Source organism: Cebus imitator, unplaced genomic scaffold (assembly GCF_001604975.1).
Source record: "Cebus imitator isolate Cc_AM_T3 unplaced genomic scaffold, Cebus_imitator-1.0 Scaffold51, whole genome shotgun sequence".
NCBI lineage: Eukaryota > Metazoa > Chordata > Mammalia > Primates > Cebidae > Cebus > Cebus imitator.
The window spans coordinates 6,160,191-6,172,011 of NW_016107366.1; the positions used below are offsets into that span (position 1 = coordinate 6,160,191).

At 41.4% G+C, this 11,821-nt stretch overlaps 1 protein-coding gene and 1 long non-coding RNA gene across 3 annotated transcripts in view; one reads left to right on the forward strand and one right to left on the reverse strand.

The window, feature by feature from the left end:
• Nucleotides 1–1,724, reverse strand: part of STX17 (syntaxin 17) — a 67,319-nt gene extending 65,595 nt beyond the window's left edge. Inside the window, exon 1 of one of the 2 annotated variants that reach the window (XM_017527805.2) lies at nucleotides 1,651–1,724. The gene's annotated coding sequence lies outside the window, so the exon portion shown is untranslated. The remainder of the gene's footprint in view (nucleotides 1–1,650) is intronic. The other variant, XM_017527804.2, reaches the window with a different exon arrangement.
• A 3,420-nt stretch (nucleotides 1,725–5,144) lies between these two features.
• The window catches only part of LOC108303870, a 13,982-nt gene continuing 7,305 nt past the window's right edge, over nucleotides 5,145–11,821 (forward strand). The window contains exons 1-2 of the long non-coding RNA XR_001825000.2: nucleotides 5,145–5,230; nucleotides 9,743–9,868. This is a non-coding gene — a long non-coding RNA (uncharacterized LOC108303870). The remainder of the gene's footprint in view (nucleotides 5,231–9,742; nucleotides 9,869–11,821) is intronic.

Sequence of the window (11,821 nt, forward strand, 5' to 3'; positions counted from 1 at the left end):
ACAGGTCCTTGGAGAAGTGGCTGATACCAGGGCTGAGGCAGGGAAAACACAAGATAAGCCTGGGGCATCATCAAATGATACCAGAAAATTAGGAAGTTCCAAAAAAGACAAAAAGGATGGAAATATGATGAAAAGCTACAGAAAGCAACCTGAAAAAAAGACTCCCAATGATCAAAGCTGGAACAATTTCACACATAAAATAACACAAGTGTAAGATAACAACCAAGAGAAAAATATCTGAGTCCACATCTATACAAATAAATAACAGAATATAAATAAACAAATGGGAGAAACTGGGCAGCTCATCCTTACAGATTAATTTCAATGAATAAATAATGAGTAAAGTAGAAAATCCTCATTACAACACCATAGTCATAATAATTGTTGAAGGCAAGATCCACCAATGGATGCGAAATTTAGCAAGGGAAAGTCTGAGACATAACAGGATATGTGTACAGTTTAAAAGCTTCCCCCAAGATGTCAATTAATTATAAGGAGAAAAACAAGACCTTTACATTGGAGAATTCCAGCAGACACCCTCTTACCAAATGATCAAGATCAACCTCACAAGCAATAAGTCATATATATCAGCTACGCTTATATGATGAACTGAGAAGGGCACATACACTTTTATGTTCTTAACAAAAATGTACAACCTTAATCATGAGAGAACATTGGACAAATCCCATTTGAGGGACACTCTACAAAATAACTGACCAGCACTCTGTAAAGATCAGAAAGAGTATAAAGGCAGAAAAAAACTATCACTCTAAAGACAGGAAAAGACAGAAATGTCACAGACTGGAGGAGCCCAACGACCCAAGACAACTAACCGCAATGTCGGGTCTTAAAAGTGGATCCTGGAATAGAAAAAAGACATTAATACAGGGGGAATAAAAGAAATCAGAAGAAGGTCAGGAGTTCAGCTAATAATATTATACTGACATTAATTTCTTGCTTTTGATAATTGCACTACGGTATGAACATCTTCCATCTGCCCAGAGGTCCCACTTATCGGGATACTGGTGGAGCCCAATTTCTTCCGGCCCGCCGCTTTGTGTTTCTGACTTATGGAAGAGGTACTGAATTTGAAGAGAAAAGTCAACGCCCTTAGTCGCACTGTAAGGTCTCTTCTCTGAACCTCGGATAGTTAAAAGGAGGAAGCCAGCTGTGGAACCTTCTGCAAACCACCTCTGGGTCTGGCGGGCTGGGGGCTCCGGCCTCCCGCTCCCTGTCTCCCACTCACTACCCTCGAGCGTCGCTTAATTCCTCGAAGTGTCACCCACGGGACACCTGGGCCACACACAACAAACGCGCCCACCAGCGAACGGATGCGCGGGTCCGCCCGAGACCCAGACGCCGGCGACCCTGCAGACACGGGGCCCACTGCGCGCCAGAAACAGGACGCGCGCGGGAAACTTTTCCACCCGGCGACCCCGGGAGGCCTCCCCATACCAGCTTCTCATAAAGCTTCCAAAAACGAAACCGAGAGAGGCTCCGCCACCTCTGAAAGACAGGAGCCACCATGGCACTCGCACTTCTGATCCAATACCCGACTTCCCGCCCAGCGCCTCCTGCGCGCGCCACAAGGGCGCCCAGCTCACCGAGCCTGTCACGGCCCCCAGAGGAGGCCTCCAGAGAGCCCCTTACCTCCCGCCGGGGCGCTTGAGGCCGGTCGGTGCCCACAGCGCAGGCGCAGGAGAGACGGGGCGGGGCGTCGCGAGGGGCGGGCGGGGATGTACGCCCCTCCGCCCCGCCCCACCCCGCGAGGCAGCTGGGCGGGGTGCCGGGGTCATACAGGTGAGTACAAAGGCGGACGTCACTCTGAACAGTGAATGTCTTTTTCAAAATGATTTACATTATGGGATTGTGACTCGAACCAAGAGGAGAGAGACGCACAAACGCTTTTTAGGTCTGCTTGTTGTGTTTAAGACAATTCACGCTTGTATGTCCGACTGCGTTTTGCAGTTTTCCTGTCCGTTTTCCTCTCTTCTTCCTAGAATTTTATTTGCAGGCTGGGCATGTATTCTTAGCTCTGTTTTGAAACTGAAGCTCAGAAAGGTTGTGTCTCCCCATCCTGCCCCTAAAGGCCCTGTGAAGTGGACAGGGCAGGAGTGCCACCTTAATTGCAACAAGTGCAGAAATTAAAGCTCAGACAAATTGTGGTTTCTTCCAAAACCTGGTGGACGGCTTAAGGAAAACGTCTTTATCTCGCTTTTATAGATTATGACTCTGGGGTTTAACGAAGAGTTTTAAGTGACTCACTCAAGTTCAGCCAGCTTATGACACAGCTGGAACTCCAACTGGGTGTCCTAATTTCCTTCCCAAGTTATTCCAGTTAGACCAGCTACTACCACATGAAGAAGCAGGTGGCTGGCTTTGAAGCCTTGTCCAAGTCACAGGTTCTCCTCTCTTCATGGCCTAACATCCAGATCCGGCCCTTTTTAAAATATGTCTGTGAATATTCAGATAACGTGCTTAGAATGTATTCACTAATTTTATTGTCTCAGAAGTGATCAGGATATTCAAACCACAGTTAAGGAAACACAGTTCTTAGGGTCTTTCAGTAGAGTAGGAGGTAGAAATTGTAGAACAGGGAAGATTCGGGGCCTGTAGATCCTTTAAAAAGCCTTGAAAGACAATTTCTAAAATAAAGTACCAAATCTACTAAGCAATCTGGATTTTCTTTGGGGGCATAATGCATGCTGATGTTTGAGCCCCAGAATGTATTTATCAAATTTTGATTCTAAGGAGAAAAATTAAAGTATTAGGCAATACCATGAGAAAATGTTTTTCACGCAAGGATCAGTTAAATAAAATCTTTTGAGGTAAAGATCATTTGTGTTAAGTTCTGAGCAAGCTACCTCAGGTTCAAAATCAGGAGATGTGGTACTCAAAAATTCTAAATTTGGATCTGGGCTTCTAGGTTGTTATAGGTATGTTTGCTGTAAGTTAGGTGTGTCAAGGTAGTTGGATAAAACTTTTTAATCTAACAGTTGGTTAGCTTGATTTATAATCTTTAAATATTGAAACATATGGTGTGTGAACCTCTTCTTGTACTATGGGTCATCAAGTTGTTAGGGACAGGCTTGCTGCTACTAGCCAACATTTTTCTGAAGTTCTAACTGAACCAGCAAGGCCAAACAAAATAAAACATTAAGTATGTATATTGGAAAGAACATTAAAAAAAATTCTTTTAGGGTATTATGATTGATTGCTTTCTTGGAAAATCCATGGAACAAATTGAAACTAATTCAAATAAGGTGGCTAGAAAATACCTCTCCTAAACAACAATCATCAATTTTAAAATGTAGTGGGAAGACGACTAGGTGTGATGGCTCATGCCTATAATCCCAGCACTTTGGGAGGCCGATGAGGGAGAACTGCTTGAGGCTAGAAATTCAAGACCAACCTGGGCAACATAGTGAGACCCCATTTCTTAAAAAAAAAAATTAAAGGTAGCTGGGTATGGTGGCATGTGCCTATAGTCCCGGCTACTCAGGAGGCTGAGGCAGGAGGATCACTTGAGCCCAGGCATTTGAGGCTGCAATGAGCTATGATCCCACCACTGCACTCCAGCCTGGACAAAAGACTGACATCCTGTCTCTGAAAACAACAACAACAACAACAACAACAACAACAACAAAATTAAAGTGTAGTGGGAGAAAGATTACTTTCAAAAATAATGAATATCAAGTTTGTGTTTATAAGGAATTATGAGACCTATTTGAAAAATTGAGAATAATAGCTAGATGAGGGATAGGGGTGGAAGGAAGGATCACAAAGGGGCATGAGGAAACTTTGGGAGTTATAGAAATGTTCATTATCTTGATTGTGGTAGTAGTTGTATGGATGTATATATATGTCAAAAGTTACCAAATTGTATACTGTAATATGTATAAGTGCTTACTGTAGGGAAGAGGGAAGAAGTAGCTTTTTATTTGATTGTATGTGTTGTGTAAAGCACTTGGTTAGGCACTTTACATGCAATATGTTATTTAATACTAATGGCACCCCACAAAGTAGGCATTACAATCACCCCCATTGTACAAACTAGGAAATTGAGGCTTAGAGAGTAACTTGACCAAGGTCCAAGTCTCATATACTACATAACAGGAGTATGACTCAAATCTTACCTAACAATAATATTTATACTTTAACTTGATTTCCATATTTTCATAAAGGATACAATTGAAGACTTGAATATATATAAAAAAAATACTCAATATTGTAAAGTTGTTCATTTCCACCAAACTAATTTAAAAATTTATCAAAATCTCATTATGATTTTCTTCCTTCCTTCCCTTCTTTCTTTCTTCCTTTCTTTCTTTCTCTCTCCCTTCCTTCCCCTTCCCTCCCTTCCCCTTCCCTCCCCTCCCTTCCCCTCCCTTCCTTTCCTTTCCCCTCCTTCCCTCCCTCCGTCCCTCCCTCTCCCTCTCTCTCTTTCTTTCTTTCTTTCATTCATTTATTTTTGAGACAGGGACCTGCTTTATCACTCAGACTAGAGTACAATGGGGTTGATCATGGTTCACTGCAGTCTTGACCTCCTCCCTCCTCAGCCTCCCAAGTAGCTGGAACCACAGGTATATGCCACTACACTGGGCTGATTTTTAAATTTTTTTTTCTGGAAATTGGGACTCCCTTTGTTGCCCAGTCTAATCCCCAATTCCTGAACTCAAAACAATCCTCCTACCACAGCCTCCCAAAGTGCTAAGATTATAGGCGCGTACCACCACACCAGGCCCTCTTTATGATTTCTATAATAAAATATTTTTTAAAATCCAAATTGATTTTGCAACTATTTCTCTTTCTTCTTAGAATGCCATTTTTTGCTTGCTTTTCCCCATACCTTTCCCCTACCCCAAAGTAAAGAAATAACTATTTTGTTGGACTCAAAAATCATCTCATCTAGGAAGCTTCCCCCACTGATATGGTTTGACTCTGTGTCCCCACCCAAATCTCATCATAAATTACACTCCCATAATTTCTACATGTTGTGTGGGGCACTTGACGGGAGATAATTTGATTGATAGGGCAGTTTCCCCCATAGTATTCTTGTGGTAGTGAATAGGTCTCATGAGATTTGATGGTTGTATCCACTTTTGCATCTTCCTCATTTTCTCTTGCCACTGGCATGCCAGAAGTGCTGTTCACCTCCCACCATGATTCTGAGGTCTCCCCAGCCATGTGGAACTATAAGTCCACTTAAACCTCTTCTTCCCTGTCTCGGGTATGTCTTTATCAGCAGCATGAAAATGGACTAATGCAATAAATTGGTACCAGTAGAGTGGGGTGTTGCTGAAAAGATGCCCAAAAATGTGGAAGTGGCTTTGGAACTGGGTATCAGGCAGAGGCTGGAACAGTTTGGAGGGCTCAGAAGAAGACAGGAAAATGTGAAAAAGTTTGGAGCCTCCTATAGGCTTCACTTGACCTTCTTTGTCTCTTTTTGTAGTTTTTGTTTTGAAGTCTTTTGTCTGATAAACATATAGCTGCTCCTGCTTATAATCCCAGCACTTTGGGAGGCTGAGGTGGGTGGATCGCTTGAGGTCAGAAGTTCAAGACCAGCCTGGCCAACATGGTGAAACCCTGTCTCTACTGAAAATGCAAAAATTAGCCAGGCACAGTGGCACATGCCTATAATCCCAGCTATTCAGGAGGCTGAGTGGGAGAATTGCTTGACCCAGTGGGGCAGAGGTTGCAATAAACAGATCATGCCACTGCACTATAGCCTGGCATAGTCTTGCCTGGGCAACAGAGCAAGACTCCATCTCAAAAAAATATGTAGATAGATAGGTAGATAGGTATATAGATATATATATATATGGTTGCTCCTGCTCTGTTTTTTTTTTTTTCTGTTTTGTTGTTGTTGTTGTTGTTGTTGCTTGTTTGTTTCAGTTGGCATGGAATATTTTTTCCATATCTTTGTTTTCAGTCCCTGTATCTTTACAGGTAAAGTGTGTTTCTTGTAGACAACAGATCATTGGATCTTTTTAAATTAGTTCAATTACTCTATGACTTTTTTATTTAGTCCATTTATATCAAATGTTACTATCGATAAGTAAGGACATACTTCTGCCATTTTATAATTTGTTTCCTGGTTGTTTTATGGTCTTCCCTCCCTGCCTGTCTGCTTTGCCTGCTTTCTTCCCTTCCCTTGTTCCCTCCCTCCCTCTCTTCCTTCCTTCCTTCCTTTTTGTAAAGATTATTTTCTCTGGTGGTATGTTTTAATTTCGTGCTTTTTACTTTTTGTGTATCTGCTGTAGGTTTTTAAATTTGAAGTTCTCATGAGGCTTAGAAATAACAACTTATAACCCATTATTTTAAACTGATGACAACACTGGTTGTAAAAATAATAAGCAAAGAGAAGAGTAATAAAAACTCTACACTTCACTTTACACTTTAACTGCTTGCTTTTTAACTTTTTGTTGTTCTTATTTATATTTTATTATACTGTGTGTGTTTTGAAAAGTTGTTGTAATTATTATTTTTGATAGGTTCCTATTTTAGTATTTCTGCTCAAGATATGAGTAACTTCCATCCCACAATTACAGTGTTGTTATTCTATGTTTGGCTGGGCACAGTGGCTCATGCCTATAACCCCAGCACTTTGGGAGGCCAAGGCAGTCTTGGCCATGTTAAGTAGGCAGTCTCAACAGCTTGAGCCCAGGTGTTTGAGACTAGCCTGGGCAACATGGCAAGACCCTGTCTCTACAAAAATTTTTTAAATAAATAAGCCAGGCATGGTGGCATGGGCCTGTGGTCCCAGCCACTTGGAAGGCTGAGGTGGGAGGATCACCTGAGCCCAGGAGTTGAGGATGCAGTGAGCTATGTTATTAATAGTACCACTGTACTCCAGGCTGGGTGGACAACAAAGCCAGACCCTGCCTTAAGAAAAAAAGTCTGTTTTTGTCTGTTTACTTATTATTACCAGTGAGTTTTTTACCTTCAGATCACTTCTTACTGCTTGTTAACATCCTTTTCTTTCAGATTGAAGAACTCCTTTTAGCATTTCTTGTAGGACAGGTTTGGTGTTGATGAAATCCTTCAGCTTTTGTTTGTCTGGGAAGGTCTCTATTTATTCTTCATGGTTGAAGGATATTTTTCCTGGATATACTATTCTAGGATAAAAGTTTTTTCTTCAGCCCTTTAAATATGTCATGCCACTCTGTCATGCCATATGCACTGCCATGTCAAACCTGTAAGGTTTCCACTGAGAAATCTGCTGCCAGACATATTGGAGCTCTTTTTTATGTTATTTGGTTCTTTTCTTTTACTGCTTTTAAGGTTCTCTCCTTCCTTCACCTTTGAGAGTTTGATTATTAAATGCCTTGAAGTAGTATTCTTTGGGTTAAATCTGCTTGGTTTTCTATAATCTTCTTGTGCTTAAATGCTGACAGCTTTCTCTAGGTTTGGAATGTTCTCTGTTATTATCTTTTTAAATAAATTTTCTACCCCAGTCTCTCTCTAGCTTCTCTTTAAAGGCAGTAACTCTTAGATTTGCCCTTTTGAGGCCATTTTCTAGATCTCATAGGCATGCTTTATTCTTTTTTATTCTTTTTTCTTTTGTCTCCTGTGACTATATTTTCAAGTAGCTTGTCTTCAGGCTCACTAATTCTTTCTTCTGATTGATCAATTCTGTTGTTGAGAGACTCTGATTCCTTCTTCAGTATGTCAGTTGAATTTTTTAGCTCCAGAATTTATCTCCAGAATGGTTTTTAAACATTATTTCAATCTCTTTATTAAATTTATCTGATATGATTCTGAATTCCTTCTTTATATGTGTATGTTATCTTGAATTTCGTTGTTCTTCCTCAAAACAGCTATTTCGAATTCTCTGTCTGAATGTTCACGTAATTCTGTCACTCCAGGATTTGTCATTGGTGGCTTATTTATGTTGTTTAGTGAGGTCATGTTTTCCTTGATGGTCTCGATGCTTGTGGATATTCAGCAATGCCTGGGCATTGAAGAGTTAAATGTTTGTTGTAGTCTTTGCAGCCTGAACTTGTTTGTACCTATCCTTCTCAGGAAGGATTTCTGAGTATTCAGAGGGAATTGAGTGTTGTGATCTAAGTCTCTGTTCATTGCAAGTATATCTGGATTAGTGGTTACTCTAAGCCCAGTAATGCTGTGATTCTTGGAGACTTGTAGATATACTGCTTTGATGGTCTTGGGTAAGATCCGAGAGAATTCTCTGGATTACCAGGCAGAGACTCTTGTTCTCTTCATAAATCAAGTCTCTCTATGATGAACTGCCTGGATCTAGGGGAGGAGTGACACAAGCACCCTCATGACCACCACCACTGGGACTGTGCTGGGTCATACGTGTAGCCAGCACAGCTCTAGGTCTCGCCCAAGGCCTGTAGCAGCCACTGCCTGGCTCCTGCATGTGTTTCCTCAGGGCTCAAGGGCTCTTCAGTCAGCAGGTGGCAAATCCAGCCAGGCCTGTGTCCTTCCTCTCAGGACTGTAAGCTCCCCTCAGCCCAGGGCAGGTCCACAAATGCTATCTGGGAGCCAGAGCCTGGAGTTGGGAACCTTAGGCAGCTCCTTAGTGCTTTATTCTACTGTGGCTGAGCTAGCACCTAAGCCACAAGATGAAGTCCTTTCCACTCTTACCTTTCCTTTCCTCAAGCAGAAAGAGTTTTTCCCTGTGGCCACCACTGCCCCAGGCCTATGGCAAGTACTGCCTGGTTTACACAAGTCCCAAGGGCTCTTCAGTCAGCTTGCAGTGAATGCTGTCAGGCCTGGGTCTCTCTTTAGGGCAATGTGCTCCGCTCTGGCCCAGGGTTAGTCTAAATGCCATCCAGAAGCCAAAGCCTGGAATCAGAGACCCCAGGAGCCTACTTGGTGCTTTATCCCACTGTGGCCAAGCTGGTACTCAAGCTGCAAGGCTTACTCTTCCCTCTCTTTTGTTAAACCAAAGGAGTCTCTCTTCATAGCCACTACAGCTGGGAAGGTGCTGGGTCACACCTGAAGCTAGCACAGCATTCAGTCTCACCCAAGTCCTGTGAGAGTACCGCCTTGCTGCTGGTGGTGTTTATTCAAGGCCCAGGTGCTCTTTAGTTAGCAAGTGATGAATCCTGCCAGAACTGTGTCCTTCTCTTCAAGGCAAAGGGTCCCTTTCTGGCTCATGGTGTGTCTGGAAATGTTGTTCAGGAACTAGGACTGGTTTGGGGGCCTCAGGACTCTTCCTGGTACCCTGTTCTACTGTGGCTGAGATGGTATTCAAGTTGCAAGACAGAGCCTTCTTTACTCTTCCGTCTTCTCTCGTCAAGTGGAAGGAAGGAGTCTCTTTTGGAGCTGCAAGCTGTGCTGCCCAGGCTTGAGGGAGTTTTGACACAAGCACTCCCTTGGCCACCCCAGCTAAGGTCTCACTAGGTCATGTGTACCCCAGGTCCACTGGCTCTGAGTCCAGCACAGTACCAGGACTTTCCCAGGAAATGCAGTCCTTGTTGCTTAGACTGCCTTTCAAGTTTACTTAGAGTACTAGAGCACTTTAGCCCACGGTTGTGTGGCTTAGTGCCTTTCAAGTTTACTTAGGGTCCTAAAGCACTTTAGCCCATGGTTGTGTGGCTTGCTGGAACTCAGGTTCTGACCTTTGGGATGGGTGAATCCCCTCTGGCTAATGCTGGTCTAAATGGTGCTCTGTGAGTGTCAGCTGAATTATTTCTTGCGTTGCTTTCCACTGTGACAGTACTGAGTTCCAGTGCAAAGTCTCACAATCACTGTGCTTTTCCTCCCCCAGGGATACAAATTCTCTCTTCTCACCACATGGCTGCTGCTGGAGAATGAAGGTGGGGTGGTGTCAGCAATTCAAGACTGTCTTTCCTACCCTCTTCAGTGCCCAACCTTGTTAAGTTGTTTAAACCAGGTACTGTGATCACTCACCTGATTTTTGCTTCTTATAAAGGGTCTTTCTTGTTTGGATAGTTTTTCAATTTGCTATTCCTGGCAGAGGGATGTTCACTGGAGGTGTCTATTCAGCCATCTGGCCCCACCTCCCTCCAATCTATCCCTCATTTTTAATTGTTTTAACTAGCTCAAATGAACTTCTACTACTTTCTTTTTTTCTTTTTTTTCTCTTGAACTTCCACTACTTTCACTAATTCTAACTATTGTAGACACAAAGTTCCATGTTTCTACTATCTTATGATATCAGTTTAAACATATATATAATGAATCCACTGACTTTAGTACTTAAACCTCACTGTCTGCCTTATTGTCCTCTGCCGCCACACACACCATCACCAAATAGTCTGTTCATATATATATATATAGTAAGGTTAAAGAGGCTGTATCTCAAACCCAAAGGAGTAAACGCTGCAGATAATCAGGAATGCTAGGATTTTCCACTTATCTCTCATTCACTACATAGGAATTTCATAATCATTTTATATATGGAGTGGCTTAAATGCCCAGACATGTGCTTATAAATTTCATTCCCTTTTTTCCCCTCCCTCTCTGTTCTTTAGATTATCTAGTTTAGTTATTCTCACAACTTAGTGTGCCTAAAAATTATCGTATAAAATAGAATTTATAAAGTCATGCTTAATGAACCTTATGGACAATTTAAAGAATTTTCAAGGATAATTTTGACTATGTAATTTTTGCTTTGTTCATTGACTTTAGTTACTCTTATTTACATCCCTTACCAACCTAACTCCTCCTCAAAAATGGAACTTTGTATATGCTTACAATGAGAACACAGTAAACAAACAGCATTAAAATTATATTAAATGTTAATTTTACTTTAGCAGTTTTAGGTTTTGTAGTATCTTAGTTTTTTACTTTAGCACCTTGGGTTTTGTAGTATCTTAGTTATTATTATGAATGTCAATTAATATCACATGACAGATGTACAAACATGCAAGTTAATAGAAATTCCACATGGGCCCAACCTTGCTTCCTAACTTTATTTCCAATTACTCTCCATCACACATCTTTAGTTCTAACCAAATTGAAATTCTCAGTGTTTTTTAATCCCAATCCTTTCCCCACCCTGTGCCTCCCACCTGGGATATTCTCTCCAATTGCTCTTTCCTCTATGCATGTCCAGATCCTACTGATCTTTCCATGTTCATACCAAATGTGGCCTTTCCTAATATATCTAGGTTTAATGCCTCCTTCCTCCAAATGACTACCTTATAATGTAAATTTTCTGGGGTTTTTTGATCCATTAGTCTACATTTTAGTACAGTAATTTGGTATGTGTTCTGTTGCCCCTCCCATGCTTTAAACCTTTCAGCTCTCTGTTTAAAGTAATAACAGTAATATATAGTTGGTGATGATAGCATATGGGTAAGTCAAATGAATGGCATAAATGCTGTAAGAGATGGGAGGGAGGAATTGGGAATAAGGTAACTGCACTACCTCTAGAGTGGCATTGTGTTACTTGAAAGTAGACTTAGATCAGTTGTGAATGTATATTGGAAACTCTAAGGCAACTGCTTAAAAAAAATTCAAAAGAAAATGTAATTGATAAGCCAAAGAAGAGAGAAAACAAAGGGGAACAAAAAGAAACAAAGAACAAGTGCAATGAGTAAAAAACACTGGGAACATGTTGGTATTAAACCAAATACATCAATAGCCACTTTGTCAGTGTGATTGTCAGACAATAAAAAACAAGACCCATATGTTGTCTACAAGAAACTCACTCTATAAAGACAAAAGTAGGTTAAAAGTAATGGGATAGAGGAAGAGATACAATGCTGTATTCATTTCCTAGGGCTACCATAAGAAAGCTCTAGAAATTAGGTGGCTTAAACAAGGGAAATTTATGTTCTCACAATCTGGAGGTTAGAAATCTGAGATCAAGGTGTTGGCA